Source organism: Mirounga angustirostris, unplaced genomic scaffold, assembly GCF_029215605.1.
Source record: "Mirounga angustirostris isolate CCGP_5_RB_7025 unplaced genomic scaffold, mMirAng1.0.hap1 SCAF_10, whole genome shotgun sequence".
Classification (NCBI taxonomy): Eukaryota; Metazoa; Chordata; class Mammalia; order Carnivora; family Phocidae; genus Mirounga; species Mirounga angustirostris.
This window is the reverse complement of record NW_026991718.1, coordinates 126,574,377-126,591,389: the sequence shown is the minus strand read 5'-3', so window position 1 is coordinate 126,591,389 and position 17,013 is coordinate 126,574,377. Positions and strand designations below refer to the sequence as shown.

The 17,013-nt window shown below is 40.1% G+C and overlaps 1 protein-coding gene across 2 annotated transcripts in view; it reads left to right on the top strand.

Annotated features, from left to right (window-relative positions):
• The window catches only part of STAU1 (staufen double-stranded RNA binding protein 1), a 91,339-nt gene that overhangs the window by 13,615 nt on the left and 60,711 nt on the right, over positions 1-17,013 (top strand). For both annotated transcript variants that reach the window (XM_054510154.2, XM_045885935.3), the window contains exon 4: positions 8,233-8,419. The gene's annotated coding sequence lies outside the window, so the exon portion shown is untranslated. The remainder of the gene's footprint in view (positions 1-8,232; positions 8,420-17,013) is intronic.

Genomic DNA, 17,013 nt, shown 5'->3' with positions numbered 1-17,013 from the left:
CGGGGAGTCTGCTTCTCCCTCTGACCCTTCTCCCTCTCATGCTCTCTGTCTCTCATTCTCTCTCTCTCAAATAAATAAAATCTTAAAAAAAAAAAGAATGCAATATATAATACATATAATCTACAGAATATGTGTTAATTGACTATGTTATCAGTAAAGCTTCCAGTCAACAGTAGTCTATAAGTAGTTAAGTTTTGGGGGAGTCAAAAGCTATATGCAGATTATTGACTGCATGGAGGGGTCAGTGCCTCTAACCCTTCAGTTGTTCAAGGGTCAACTGTAATTAAAAAAAAAAAAGAGAGAGACAATAACAACTGTTGGCAAGAGTGTGGAGAAATTGAAACCTTCATATGCCATTGGTGGGAATGTAAAATGGTGCAGTCACTTTAGAAACAGTTTGGCAGTTCCTCAGAAAAGTTAAAAAACATAGTTATCAGGGGCGCCTGGGTGGCTCAGTTGGTTAAGCGTCTGCCTTCGGCTCAGGTCATGATCCCAGGGTCCTGGGATCCAGCCCCACCTCGAGACACGCATTGGGCTCCCTTGCTCAGTGGGGAGTCTGCTTGTCCCTTTCCCTCTGTCCCTACCCCCGCTCATGCTCGCTCACTCTCACTCTCTCTCTCTCAAATAAGTAAATAAAATATTAAAAAAAAAAAAAAGTTATCAGATGACCCAACAATTCCACTTCTAGGTATATGCCCAAGAGAATTAAAAACATATATCCACACAAAAACTTATACATGAATGTTCATAGCAGCATTATTCATGATAGCCCAAAATAGAGGGCGCCTGGGTGGCTCAGATGGTTAAGCGTCTGCCTTCGGCTCGGGTCATGATTCCGGGGTCCTGGGATCGAGTCCCACATCGGGCTCCCTGCTCCTTGGGAGCCTGTTTCTCCCTCTGCTTCTCTCTCTCTCTGTCTCTGTCTCTCGTGAATAAATAAATAAAATCTTAAAAAAAAAAAAAAAAAGAAATGATAGCCCAAAATAGAAACAACCCAAATGTCTATCACCTGATAAATGAATAAACAAAATGTGGTATATATATATATATATATATAAATATACATATATATGTTTCATATCCTGGAATAATAGTCGCCAGTAAAAACAAATGAAGTACTGACACATGCTATAATATGGAGGGACCTGGAAGAAGCTGGCCACATATTTTATGATTCTGTTTGTATAAGAGGTCCAGAATAGGCAAATACATAGAGATAGAAAGCAGATTAGTGGTTGCCAGTGGCTGGCGAGAGGAAAGAGTGGAATGCTGATGGGTTTGTTTTGGGGATGGTAAAACGGTTCTGGAATTAGATAGGGGTGATGGTTGTACAACCTTAGGGGTATACTAAAAACTGCTGAATTGTACACTTTAAAAGGGTGAATTTTTTTTTTTTAAAGATTTTATTTATTTATTTGAGAGAGAGAGAATGAGAGAGAGAGAAAGCACATGAGAGGGGGGAGGGTCAGAGGGAGAAGCAGACTTCCTGACAAGCAGGGAGCCTGATGCGGGACTCGATCCAGGGACTCCAAGATCATGACCTGAGCTGAAGGCAGTCGCTTAACCAACTGAGCCACCCAGGCGCCCCAAAAGGGTGAATTTTTTTAAAGGAGTGAATTTTATGGTATGTGAATTGCATCTCAAAGATAGAGTAACAAATTATAACCGATTAAGTAAAAGAGAAAAATAAAGAAATTGAAAGTCTGATGGGGAATGAGATATTACCTAGTTTCAGAGTACCTTTTTACAAAAATACCTAATAAGTAAAAGGAACAAAGAGTAACTATACAGATGGGGAGACTGGCAGATGCCACCTTAATCAAATGACCAAAGTGAACACGATTAGCAATGGGACAAATCACAATCATGTGCCACCTGATTGGATGGAAGGAGAACACAGCATCGTTGGTGTTTGATTTTCCTGCCAAAGGTGCATAACCTGAATCTAATTGTGAAGAAACCTTAGTTAAACCCAAATGGAAGAACATGCCACAAAATAATTGGCGTGCAACCTTCAAAAGTGTCAAGTACAAGAAAGTTGAGGCAAGACTGAAGAACTGTTCCAGAGTGAGAGAGACTAAAGAGACAGAGCAATCTAAATGCAAAGATCTTTTTTTTTTTTCAAGTAGGCTCCACATCCAATGTGGGGCTCAAACTCATGACCCTGAGATCAAGAGTCCCATGCCCCACTGACTGAGCCAGCCAGGCGCCCCTAAATGCAAAGATCTTTTCACTGCAAAGGACATTATTGGACAAATTGGCAAAACTTGACAGGTTGTCTGAGGAGTGGACAGTAGTATTCTATCATATTAATATTCTTATTTGGATGGTTGTATTATGAAGAAATCCCTTATTGTAGGAAATACACACTAAAGTATTTGAAGGTGATGAAGTAACAAGTCAGCATTTATTCTCAAATGGTTCAGGAGAAAAAAAAAAACTTGTCAGAACCATATTTATAACTTTTGTTTGAGATTGTTTTAAAAAATTCATATCCTGGGGCACCTGGGTGGCTCAGTCATTAAGTGTCTGCTTTCGGCTCAGGTCATGATCTCAGGGTCCTGGGATCAAGTCCCGCATCGGGCTCCTTGCTCAGCCGGGAGTCTGCTTCTCCCTCTCCCACTCCCCCTGCTTGTGTTCCCTCTTGCTGTCTCTCTCTGTCAAATAAATAAATAAAATCTTTTAAAAAAAATTCATATTCCAAGGGTGCCTGGCTCGCTCAGTCGGTAGAGTGTGTGACTCTTGATCTCCGAGTTGTGAGTTCAAACCCCATGCTAATGTAGAGATTACTTAAAAATAAAATCTTAAAAAAAAAAAAATTCATATACCAATTTCCAGTGAGGTTTCATACTTTCTTACTTACCTATCTTTTCTTCACCTCACAATCTCCCTTATATTTATTTAATATGAATGATATCTACCCCTTATTTGACACAGAAATATTTTATGCACATGTGACAACATGCATAAAAAACCTTGTCGTGTATTGTTTCACTTAGAGCTCAGAAACCAGTACTGCTTAACTCAAGCAGGAAAAAGTATTGACTAGAAGGACATGAGGTATATGGCTTGCTCTATTGGAAACAACTCCTTCGCTTAATAAATATGTGTTGATCTTGTGCAACTGACTCAACCACTCTGTGCCTCAGTTTATGCATCCATAAAATGGAGGAAATTATAGTACCTACTGCATAAAATTGTGGGGGTTAAATTAATTACTACATATAAAACACTTGCAACAGTGCCCCACACATCTTTGGTGCTTCATAAATGTTATTTATTATCATTAACTGACTTTCCAAAGAAGCCAATGAGTGGCCAATGCAGGATTTGAATCCAAGTCCATTTGAAACCAAAACCTGAGCTCCTTACCATGACAGCCCTTTTTCACAACTTTAACTCAGCACGATTCTCCCCCTTTTCTCCTAAATGCTGGTGAAACCCAAGGGATGTTCCTTCTCCCATCCCACTAGCAATTACTTCCTTTTGCATTCTCCTGAGGTTCATACACAAAAACTTGTCAAGCCGGCTGGTCCCTCTGAGAAGCAGTTTATGCCCACACCCTGCAAAAGCTTTTGCCTCACTGGTATACTTCATTTGCTTTGGGTAATGCCATTCTTTTTTTTTTTTTTTAAAGATTTTATTTATTTATTTATTTGAGAGAGAGAGAGAGAATGAGAGAGAGAGAGAGCACATGAGAGGGGGGAGGGTCAGAGGGAGAAGCAGGCTCCCTGCCGAGCAGGGAGCCCGATGCGGGACTCGATCCCGGGACTCCAGGATCAAGACCTGAGCCGAAGGCAGTCGCTTAATGAACTGAGCCACCCAGGCGCCCCAAGGGTAATGCTATTCTTTTAAATATAAAGGACAGGTAATCTAAGTAATACTGTCCATGGTCTTTGATCTAGGCATGCAGCAGCTGCAGCTGTGAGGTGACATGCTTGCTTTCATGCACTATCTGCCTGCCTTGTATCTAAGCATTATCCTTCTCATATTTGACATGAAAATATTGGGTCAATATCTGAAAGAGTAATGCAGTTCCCTGGAAGATGTTGCATTAATCATTTTTAAAAAAATTTTTCTATATTTTATAATGTTTTGGTATCTTAAAAAGCTTTCAGTAGGGGAGAGCCTGCTCCCCCCAGGGCTACTCTGTTCTTAGAGACAGATAGCAGAGGGCTCAGCTGGGAGCACATCTTCCATATGCAAGGCAACGAATCCCTAGTTTATAGCTCCAAGGTCCTCTAACTGGAACCCGCCAAGCCTGTGTTTCCCCTGCCTGAAATCATCCCAGAGCCAGGTACCAGGCAACTAGAGAGCACCCCTATAGCCCAGAGCCCACTGACATTATTCAAACTAGCTAGTCCTAAATCCGGGCATTCCCCTCCCCACTCTCTTCTGCCACCAGGTGACATCAATACTTGGTGCTTCCTCTGTGGCTCTGCATGGCACATGGTTATCCCCCCTCTAAGACCTGTGAGTACAATAAATTGCTTCCTTGAAGAAGAAGAGCCTCATTCTCATTTCTTCCTGTGGCTACACCAGCTTGACCATACTATCTCCAACACTTAGATTCTCAAAACAGGTATTATAAATTGATTTTTTTCCCTAAAAAATACACTGGATTTATATGTATTGTTAAAACACTACTAATGCATGTTAATTATACCTAAATGAAAATATATAGTACAGAACACTGTTAGACTCTAAGGAAAATTTAAGACAAAAGATAACACCTATGTCATACTATTTCAATTAAACCATCACTTTCCTTTTTAAGTCTGCCTTCTAACTTTGTTCCATATGCATTCCTCTTTATATGATTAACATATAAGAAAATGTTAATTATCTACACTAATTACAGTGCTCAGATTTGTAAAACACTTTCTATCTCATTTTGAGACCGTAAAAAGAAAAGGAGTGATTAGAGAAACAGGATGGAAACTAGAAGAGAGTAGTGTCCAGATGCCCAAGAAGGAAAACATTTCTAGAAGGGAGTGATGCGCCATGTCAAATGCTAGTGAAAGATCCAGCAACAAGAGATCTGAACATGCTTATGGGATTTAGCAACGTGTTTTAATAAAGTATTGGCAAATCTTTCGTAAGTTTGGCTGTGAGAAGGGAAGGAAGAAAATGTGATGGGGCTGGAGATGCAATGAGACTAAGAGATTTGTTTGTTTTGGTTTTGCTTTTTAGATAAGAAAGACTTAAAAATGTTTAATTTTTATTTATTTTTAAAGATTTTATTTATTTATTTTTGTGAGAAAGAGAGAGCATGAGCGGGGGAGTGGCAGAGGGAGAAGCAGACTCCCTGGGATCCCAATGTAGGGATCCTGATGCTGGACTCGATCCCAGGACCCTGGGATCATGAACCGAGCCAAAGGCAGACACTTAATAGACTGAGCCACTCAGGTGCCCTGACTTAAGAATTTTTAAATAAAGATTGGGAGAATCTAGTTGAGAGCTAATGCTTAGATATCCAGAAGAGAAAATGAATCATTGGTAGTGTAAGTTTTATATGAAGGAGAGGAGGAGATAAGGGTTAGTTTCAATAGGATAGACACCAACCACTCCTGTGGCAACAGGAAGAAGATCGGTTCAGATGTAGGTGGGTTATTTTTGTTTTGGGAAGATGAGTGAGTTTTTCAATATAGACACTGACAAAGCAGATAGCTGGAATTTTGATTGACAAGTACAATCAAAAAACAAATGGTCATCAGCGTTTATGGTATTGGAAAGAGTGTTCTTGAAATGATGGACCATAACGTTTCGCTGAATATAGAAAGGCATGAAAGATGGAGAAGGCTGATGGAAGGGGAGAAACTAGATGGGTAAATAGATTAGAGGCCTGATTAGCTAGAATAGTCTCAGTGAGTCATGAAATACAGAGGTTGGAAGGGTTGTGGCCAGAATGTAGAATGATGTTTTGGATAGGTTTATTTTTAATGTCAAGACCTAGTATATGGTCATAAGGAGGGATGGCTGGAGTAGGATGGAGGAGAAGGTCACTAGAAATGAGAAGGTCCTACAACTGAATGACCAAGATCTTGGGTTAGCTGTTTGTATGAATGTTGAGTTGGAGGAGAACGTGTGAGCCAGGTGCTCAAATGTGGTGGATAAAGGCAGTGGGGAGGAAACAACAGGGTCATGACTGAATGACCTCCCTCCTGAACTCTATTCTTGAATTTCCAGATGTCTGGCCAATATCCCCACTTAGATGTCTAATAGACATCTTCAAATTAACAATGTGGTCATGCCTAGAAACAGGGGGGACTAGAAAAAGTCTTTTTTTGTGGGCACATAATTAGCCTAAAAATAAAGTTGGGGTTCTATTGCAATGAAAAAATTGGAAAGTGGATATCATTAGACAATAAATGGTCTCTCCCACATTGTGTAACACTCATATTACCAGATTTTTACAACAGTGAAAATTCAGGTAGCCTCAGAAGTTAAGGGGAGTATCCAGAAAACACAAAGAACTCTTAGAATTCAAAACTAAAAGACAACCCAATTGTAAAGTGAGGAAAGGACTTGAATAGACATTTCTCCAAAGAAGATATACAAATGACCAAAAAGTACATGAAAAGATGCTTGATATCATTAGTTATTAGGGAAATGCAAATCAAAATCATGAGATACCACTTTACACTCACTAGGATAGCTGTAATTTTAAAAAAGGAAAATAACAATCATTGGCAAAGATGTGGAGAAATGAGAATACTTGTACATCACCGTGGGAATGTAAAATGGTTCAGCTGTGGAAGATCGCTTAGCAATTCCTAAAAGAGGTAAACACAGAGTAACCATGTGACTCAGCAATTCAACCCCTAAATATATACCCAAAAGAACTGAAAATAGTTTTTTGAGAGAATTTAAAAACAAATTCTTGTACGTGAATGTTCATAGCAGCATTGTTCACAATAACCAAAGATGAAAACAACCCAAACATCCATAAATAGATAAGTGGATAAACAGATTTTGATATAGCCATACAATGGAATATTATTTGGCTATAAGAAGGAATGAAGTACTAATACATGTTACAATATGGGTGAGCCTTGAAAAAATTATGTTAAGTGGATGAAGTCAAACATCAAAGGTCACTTATTGTATGATTCCATTTATATGAAATATCCAGAATAGGTAAATCCATAGAAACAGAAAGCAGACTGATGGCAGCCAAAGTTTTGGGAGAGAGGGGGGAATGGGGAGCAACTACTTAATGAATACAAAGTTTTCTTTTGGAATGATGAAAATGTTTTGGAACTACTATATAGAGGTGGTGGTAGCTCAACACTGTGAAAGTACTAAATGTCACTGAAGTGTTCAGTGTAAAGTGGTTAATTTTATGTGAATTTCATCTCAATTTTAATAAAAAGAAAAAATTGGGGCGCCTGGGTGGCTCAGTCGTTAAGCGTCTGCCTTCGGCTCAGGTCATGATCCCGGGGTCCTGGGATCGAGCCCCGCATTGGGCTCTCTGCTCAGCGGGGAGCCTGCTTCTCCCTCTCCTACTCTGCCTGCTTGTGTTCCCTCTCTCACTGTCTCTCTCTGTCAAATAAATAAATAAAATCTTTAAAAAAATAAATAAAGAAAAATTAAAAAAGAAAAAGAAAAAATTAAGCAGAAGAGTTTTAGTATTAAGAATGATAGAAAAATCATTTATCAAGATTCAGCAAATTTTTTAACTGATTACATGTGTTCTCACTATATAGAGTATTTCAAACACAGCACAAAGTGTAAGTGCCAAATTTCTTTTCTGCTATGGAAAGACAAGCCTGTGTTAGGAAAACAGTTTTGTGCTTCTTGACAGTTGTGGAGTTTGAAAACCCAGTGATAAAGAATTTTTCTCCACCACCATCAAGAAGAAAGAAAAGATGAAGAAGAAGGTGGGAGCACCTGTCTGGCTCATTTGAAAGAGCATTTGACTCTTGACTTTGGGGTCATGAGTCCACAATAGGTGTAGAGATTACTTAAATAAATAAACTTAAAAAAAAAAAAAAAGAAGAGGAGGAGAGACAGACAGAGGAAGTGAGGGAGTAATAAAAAAAGTTGGTTTCCCATCTAAGTGTAAAGTACTAAGAAACAGATTTTTCCCCTGGTATAAGAAAAACTTGGTGTTCTAAAAGACAATGATTTCTAACCTAGAATTCTGTACCCAGCCAAATTATCCATGAAGCATGAAGATAGAATAAAGACATTTCCAGATATGCAAGATCTCGAAAATTTCTCTTCTAGGCCACTTTCTCAGAAAGAAAGTGAGTGGAGCATGAAGGAGAAAACCATGAAAAAGGAACTCACGGAATCCAAGAAACAGGAGATCCAGCCCAGGAAAGAGGCAAGAGAAGGTGCCGCCGCAGCAGCTGCCCAGCAGGCCTGGAGAGGAATCAGTCCCAACCAAAGCAGAAGAACAGAGAACTGCAAGGTGGGGGAACGTCTCCAAAAAAAAAAAAAAAAAAAAAAAAAAAATTGAAAATAAGGTGATAGATTACCTGATATGTTTGAATCTCTTGAGAGGAAATTTCAGTTTCTGTCAGAGATTTTGTGGATGGATTGGTGATAAATACACAGAAAACTAAGTGTAGCCAATTTGTTGAACAGATGGGAACTCTGGGGTGTAGGAAGAAAGAAGTTTATTCTTGGATGCAAAGTTTATTCTTTGCATATTCAAATTGTTCTTCCCCCATACCCTTGAGTGAAGTGTAGGGCAAGTCTCATGGATTTTTTAGTCACTCTCAGGTAATAAAATTCTCTTGGTCATTTAAAACCTCCAGACAACCTCGGTTCAGTAATTCAAAAGTCCACGCTCATGCATTAAGCTGAACCATATGAAGTTGCCATTTGTGGGAGTCAAAAATGGTTGAATATTGGCAATTTCATTTGATTCACTCTAATAAGAGTCAAAACTCCCAAATTTATTTAAGATAAAATAATCTCTCCCTCTGCCACATAAACCTGCTTTAGACTGGCCACCTGAGGTAGAAAGGGAGGCCCAGTGGGCTTCTTTACTTCCCCGCAGGGCCTTCCAGCATCCTTCTCCACCAGGAGACTGTCTCTGGTTCCTCCTGGATAGAAGAGGCCTGTGTAGACAGGAGAGAAGACGCAGTATGGCATTCTCTGACCGTGGCAGAGGTTCACAATGGACTCTTCCTCTTCCAGGGTGCTTTTGACTTGTGTGATTTTTCCAGGACACTCCTCCATCCCCGATCCCTGAGCTCTGATCTGCTTTATGGGTGGGGCCTTGCTCAACCAGAACCCCTTGATTTTTTTTTTACTTTTATTTTTTTTATTAACATGTATTTTTATTTTATTTTTTTTTTAAAGATATTTATTTGAGAGAGAGAGAATGAGAGACAGAGAGCACGAGAGGGAAGAGGGTCAGAGGGAGAAGCAGACCACTCGCTGAGCAGGGAGCCCAATGTGGGACTCGATCCCGGGACTCCAGGATCATGACCTGAGCCGAAGGCAGTCGCTTAACCAACTGAGCCACCCAGGCGCCCTTTTTTATTAACATATAATGTATTATTTGTTTCAGGGGTACAGGTCTGTGATTCATCAGTCTTACACAATTCACAGTGCTCACCACAGCACATACCCTCCCCAGTGTCCATCACCCAGCCACTCCATCCCTCCCACCCCCCTCCACTCCAGCAACCCTCAGTTTGTTTCCTGAGATTAAGAGTCTCTTAGGGTTTGTCTCCCTCTCTGGTTTCGTATTGTTTCATTTTCCCCTCACTTCCCCTATGATCCTCTGTCTTGTTTCTCAAATTCCTCATATCAGTGAGATCATATGATAATTGTCCTTCTCTGATTGATTTATTTCGCTTAGCGTAATACCCTCTAGTTCCATCCACGTCGTTGCAAATGGCGAGATTTCAATTTTTTGATGGCTGCATAATATTCCATTGTATATATATACCACATCTTCTCTATCCATTCATCTGTTGATGGACATCTAGGTTCTTTCCATTGTTTGGCTATTGTGGACATTGTGTAAACATTGGGATGCACGTGCCCCTTCGGATCACTACATTTGTATCTTTGGGGTAAATACCCAGTAGTGCAATTGCTGGGTCATAGGGTAGCTCTATTTTCAACTTTTTGAGGAACCTCCGTGCTGTTTTCCAGAGTGGCTGCACCAGCTTGCATTCCCACCAACAGTGTAGGAGGGTTCCCCTTTCTCCGCATCCTCGCTAACATCTGTCGTTTCCTGACTTGTTAATTTTAGCCATTCTGACTGGTGTGAGGTGGTATCTCATTGAGGTTTTGATTTGTATTTCCCCGATGCCAAGTGATGTTGAGTACTTTTTCATGTGTCTGTTGGCCATTTGGATACAGAAGACCCCTTGATTTTATGACCACTTATAATTCTGGCCTCAGCCCCCAGACATGCAACCTCTTTTGACTGGGGTCACCTCACTCCTCGGGAAAAACCTCTTAGACCAGATCCAAGCTGGTGTTTCCCCAGCACGGCTCAGTCTAGTCCTCAGGATACTGTCCAGCACCTGAAACAGCACCTCTGTTTCTTTCTGCCCCATCAGAGGAGCTAGCCAGCCACACATGGTAGGTGTGACTCAGGCATCACCTACCATGTCACCTGAGCTTCAGGAGACACATCAAGTTCATCAGGAGGTCTTACTGAAGTGCCTTCCTTTTCTCATTCCCACAAACTGGCGGAAGTGTACTCACAGCTCATTAATGCTCTCCAAACATTTTCTTTGATCTTGAGAAATTTCAACAGTCCTTTCATGCTCTTGAATGGGTAGGGACCAAAAGTAACAAAACCAGTTTTTATTTTTTTAATTTCATAGACTTCATTTTTCGGGCAGTTTTAGGTTCACAGCAAAATTAGAATAGAGTAGAAGTACAGAGAATTCTCATATACTCCCTACCCCCACACATGCACTGCCTACTCCACTATCAACATCCTCCACCAGTGGGTACATTTGTCACAGCCCATGAACCTACATGGACACATCATTATCACCCAAAGTCCGTAGTCTACATTAGGGCTCACTTTTGCTGTTGTACATTCTGTGAATTTGGACAAAGGTATAATGACATCTATCCACCATTATAGTATCATGTAGAGTTTCATTGCCCTAAGAGTCCTCTGTGCTCTGCTTATTCATCCCTCCACCTAAACCCCCGGGGGCCACTGATCTTTAATTGTCTCCATAGTTTTGCTTTTTCTAGAATGTCATACAGCTGGAATCACACAGTATGTAGCCTCTTCAGATTGGCTTTTTTCACTTAGTAATGTGCATTTTAGTTTCCTCCATGTGTTCTCATGGCTTGATAGCTCATTTCTTTTTAGTGCTGAATAATATTTCATTGCCTGGATGTAGTACAGTTTATTTATCCATTCACCTACTAAAGGATATCTTGGTTGCTTCCAGGTTTTGGCAATTATGAATAAAGCTGGTATAACCAGCTTTTAGTCGCCTCTTTTACAAGTCCCGCCTAGGCAGACTTACTTTGGAATGGGGAAGCATCAGCTGAAAGTGAGACTGAAATAGTTCCCTATCTACATCTTGTGACAAAAGAAAATGAAACATCAAGGCAACTTGTAACTTTGGGGGGGGGAAGTTACAGAAGAAATGAAATGTAATCATACTTTACATGGCTTAGTGGTGAATACTACTTATATAGGCTTAATAATGTAAATATTAAATATTGATTGCATCAATAATTATGATAGATATTGGAACAACTGAGAAGGGGAAATTACTGTGTTGGAGTGGGTGGGAACAGGACTAAGAGAACTAATTCTCATCTTCCGTGGTAGACAGTCAACAGATCTAAATGGAAGAATCAAGAAATATCAGTATAGGCATGTCCTTTAGAATATGAAGGAAGAGGAGTGCCTGGCTGGCTTAGAAGAACATACGACTCTTGATCTTGGGGTTGTGAGTACAAGCCCCATGTTGGGTGTAGAGATTACTAAAAAATAATAAATAAACTATTAAAAAAAAAGAAATATAGGGGCGGCTGGGTGTCTCAGTCAATTAAGCATCTGCCTTCGGCTCGCATCATGGTCTCAGGGTCCCAGGATCAAGCCCCACTTTGGGCTCTCTGCTCAGTGGGGAGTCTGTTTCTCCTTCTCACTCTCCCTCTGTGCTCTCCCTCTCTCTCTCTCTCAAATGGATAAATAAAATCTTAAAAAAAAAGAGAAATATAAAGGAAGATACCTGAAGAAAAGAGTTGAAAGTGAGTAGATGGGGGTGTTGTTTTTCATGATAAGCTTCTTAAAACTATTTGTCTCTTTTAAACTATGGGTGCATATTACTTTAAGAAACTTAATTTTTTAAAAAGGTTTATTTATTTACTTTAGAGAGAGAGAGAAAGTGAGAGAGAGCAGGGGGAGGGGCAGAGGAAGAGGGGACAGAGAATCTCAAGCAGGCTCCCCACTGAGCATGGAGCCCTGCCATGGGGCTCAATCCCATGACCCTGAGATCATGACTTGTGCCAAAACCAAGAGTCGGACGCTTGACTGACTGTACCACCCAGGTGCCCCAAGAAACTTAATTTTTAAAACTACATAATAAAACATAGACATTATCTAGAGAGCAGATAATACTTGAGTATAATAAGAGCACTTTTGCTCTTATTGAGAAATAATTTGCATGAAGCCAAAAGCTATTTTGTATGACCGAAAAGCTTTCTAATTCCAGGGGAAATGACTCCCTGTAGCCTTCTGCCTCCAGTAGGATATGAAAACATACCCTCCTATTTCCAAATAACCTTGAGATAAGCAATGGATTCTCCTATAGGATCAATTTAAACTTACATCATGAGGATTTTGTTTTTCCAACTGACTTACCTGGTATTAAATTTGAGAGATAACCATGTCAGCTGAGCCAATAGGAGCTACCTTGTTGACCTAGAACTAACTCATGATCACTACTTCTCATTTCACCCTGGAGCCCATAGCATCCCTGTACAAAATCCTATCAAGATTTTTTAGGACAGTCGGTAAGAGAAAAAGACCAGGCAGAGATATGTTCTTTATGTAACCTCCATGAAGGCAGGGAGGGGCCTGTCTGTTTTGTTCATCTCAGTATTCTCAGTGCGTGGCACATAATTAATGCTTAGTAGATATCTAAGTATGTATTGAATAAATAAATTGAATGACTGTTACTCCCCATTTTCCTGAGGTCTGTGAGCATTAGAATAAAGTTATCATAAATTATATCTATAGTTCATAGATACATATAAAAAAATCAATAGGTAAGATAGCTCTTAGAAAAGGGTACATCAATGGGTATTTTGGGAAACAGTCAATTACGAATATAGGAAATGTAAAATCTACAAGTTGCATGAGGAGATACGCCAAGAATGCTGATAGTGGCGGTGCCTACAACAGCAAGACATACCACCAACCTAAATGTCCGTCAACAGAAGACTGGGTAAGTACAAGGGGCTACACCCATGTGATGGTGTACAGAAGTGAAAATGAACAAACTAAAGCTACATATGTAAATAGAGATGCACCACCCAAAAATGTCACGTTGAGGGGCAAAAAGTAAGGCACAGAAGAATTTAAATAGTATGATACCATTTATATAAAATTTTAAGGGTCACCTGGGCGGCTCAGATGGTTAAGCGTCTACCTTTGGCTCGGATCATCATCTCCAGGTCCTGGGATCGAGCCCCGCATCGGGCTCCCTGCTCAGTGGGGAGTCTGCTTCTCCCTCTCCCTCTGCCTCTCCCCTCTGCTCATGCTTGGATAAAGTATTTGCAAATCACATATCTGATAAAGGATTTGTATCCAGAATACAAAGAACCCTAAAGACTCAGATGAATAAATAAAACCTTAAAGAAATGAAATAAAAAGCAATATTGCTTTAGGAAGACTTCATTTGCAATATAAGTATAAAAATTCGTGGAAATAATAAACACCACATATTAAATGAATGAATGAATGCATGAATGAATGAATATGCTTTTTAAAAACCAGCAGCACTCAGGGCACCCGGCTGGCTCAGTTGGAAGATCATATGACTCTTTTTTTTTTTTAAGATTTTACTTACTTATTTGAAAGAGAGAGAGTGAGTGAGAGAGCATGAGCATGGGGAGGGGAAGAAGCAGACTCCCCTGCTGAGCAGGAAGCCCAATGTGGGGCTCAATCCCAGGACCCTGGGATTATGACCTGAGCCGAAGCAGTCGCCTAGCCAGCTGAGCCACCCAGGCGCCCAGCATGTGACTCTTGATCTCGGGGTTGTGAGTTTGAGCTCCACATTGGGTGCAGAGATTATTTAAATAAATTAAAGACTTAATAAAACAATAAATAAAAACTACCATTCCTCAAGTGAAGATGTTTTCTTTGAAATAAAAAGCACTTTATTTTTGTTACTTTTTAAAAAAAAGATTTTGTATTTTTAAGTAATCTCTAGGCCCAATGTGGGGCTCAAACTTACAACTCTGAGATCAAGAGTAGCATGCCGTACTGACTAAGCCAGCCAGGAAGGTACCCCTATTTTTGAATAGGTGATTATGTATTATGCACATTCAAAAGAAAACTGAAAGGTATTTCAGCAAAAAAGTCTTTTCCCCACCTTATCCCCGGCTACTCAATCCTTCTCTTCAAAGGCAAATACTGTTATCACATTTTTATGCTTCATTTCAGACCCCTGGAATCCAGAGGTGGTCTGTTCATTAACAAACACATGTTTTCTGTACCTGCCACAAATCTTCTGACTTTTTTTTCTTGATGAGTCTGGATAGAGGTTGATTTTTTTTTTCCTTCGGAAGAATGAGCTTCTGTTTTCATAGATTTTCTCTATTATTACTGCTTTCTATTTTATTGATATCTGCTCATATCTTTATTGTTTCTGTAATTCTGCTTGCTTAGGATTTAATTTCTTTTTCTAGTTTAAGGAAGAGACTTAGATTACTACTGATTTGAGACTTTTTTTTTTTTTTTTGCTTTTCCAATACAAACATTTTAATACTACAAATTTCCCTCTAAAGATTGCCTTAACTGCATCCCCAAGTTTTTGGTATGTTGTAATTTCATTTTCATTCAGTTCACAGTGCTTTATATTTCTCATTCCTGTGAGAAACACTTATCAACTAGAGGACAGTGTTTATGTGCAGTTCTTTTGCCTTTAGCTTTACAATTTCCAGTCAAAGCACTTTTCCAAAGTTAATTAGGGTCAGCTCTTTTTTTTCCCATCCCCGCCAGTGAGATTCATTTGTCACGGTCTCTAATTCCATCTTGGGAACCTTGGACATCTTTACTGATTTTTAAACATTTGCATACAGTAAGGTTTACTCTGTAAGGGCTTGGGAAAATGCAGTCATGTGTCCACGACATCGGTAACATAAAGAACAGTTCAATCACCTAAATACCTAAACACTAGATGTAGGATTTTAGTCAGCTACCTCCCCCACCCCAACCCCTCACAACCACTGATTTGTTTTCTGTCCCTATAATCTTGCCTTTTTCAGAATGTCATAAAAATGGAAGCAAACAATTTGTAGCCTTTTGGGTTTCATTTTTTTTCACCCATAATGATGCAATTAAGATTCATCTATGTTGTTTCATGAACATATCTATGCTCGTTGCTGAGGAGGGTCCCACTGCATGGATGGACCACTGTTTACCTATTCGCCTATTGAAAGACATCTTGGTTGTTTCCAGGTTTGGCTGTTAAGAAGAAAGCTACTATAAACATTAGTGCAAGGGCTTCATGTGAACATAAGTTGCTGGGTTGAATGGCAAGTGCATGTTTAACTTTAAAAGAACTTGCCAAGTACCTTCCCAAGTGGTGTACTGTTTTGCATTTCTATCCGCAATGAATAAGCATTCCTGTTGCTCTTCATTCGTCTATTTGGTGTTGTTGGTTTATTTTTATTATTTTTTGGCTATTCTAAAAGGTGTGTAATGATATCTCTTTGTGAGTGTATGTATGTGTGTTTTATTTGCATTTCCCTAATGACATCTTTTCACATGTTTATTTGACACCCACATATCTCTGTAACTTCTTTCGTGAAGTGTCTATTCAATTCTTTTGCCCATTTTTCCCTTGGGTTTTTTTGTTGTTGTTTTTTTAAGATTTTATTTATTTGACAGAGAGAGACACGGTGAGAGAGGGAACACAAGCAGGGGGAGCGCGGAACAGAGAAGCAGGCTTCCCGCAGAGCAGGGAGCCCGACGCGGGGCTCGATCCCAGGACCCTGGGATCATGACCTGAGCCGAAGGCAGACGCTTAACGGCTGAGCCACCCAAGTGCCCCTCCCTTGGGTTTTTTGTTTTCTTATTGTTGAGTCTTTAGGGTTCTTTGTATTCTGGATACAAATCCTTTATCAGATATGTGATTTGCAAATACTTTATCCAAGTCTGTAGCTTGTTTCTCATTCCCTTTGCAGTCTCTCTCCTCGTTCTTTTTTTTTTTTTTAACCATTGATTATTATTCCATTGTAAGAATTTGTCGTAATTTATTTAGCCAGTCTTAGGTCGATGGACATTGATGTTATTTCCAAACTTTTGCTATTACAAACTGTATTTCCATTAATATCCTTGAATTCATGGTGTTCATCCTTCCTTCCTTCCTTCCCTCCCTCCCTCCCTCCTTCCTTCCTTTCTTCCTTCGTTTAAGAGAGGGAGAGAGTTGCAGGGGGCAGAGGGAGAAGGAGAGAGAGAATCTTAAGCAGGCTCCATGCCCAGCAAAGAGTCCGATGAGGGGCTTCATCTCACAACCGTGACATGAGCTGAAAACCAAGGGTCAGTGCTTAACTGACTGAGCCACCCAGGCACCCCTCATGGTGTTCTTTCTTTCTTTTTTAAGATTTTATTTATTTATTTGATAGAGAGAGACACAGCGAGAGAGGGAACACAAGCAGGGGGAGCGGGAGAGGGAGAAGCAGGCTTCTCGAGGAGCAGGGAGCCTAATGTGGGGCTCGATCCCAGGACCCTGGGACCATGACCTGAGCTGAAGGCAGACGCTTAATGACTGAGCCACCCAGGCGCCCCTCATGGTGTTATTTCTAAGAACAGCTTGTTTTTCCTTTCCC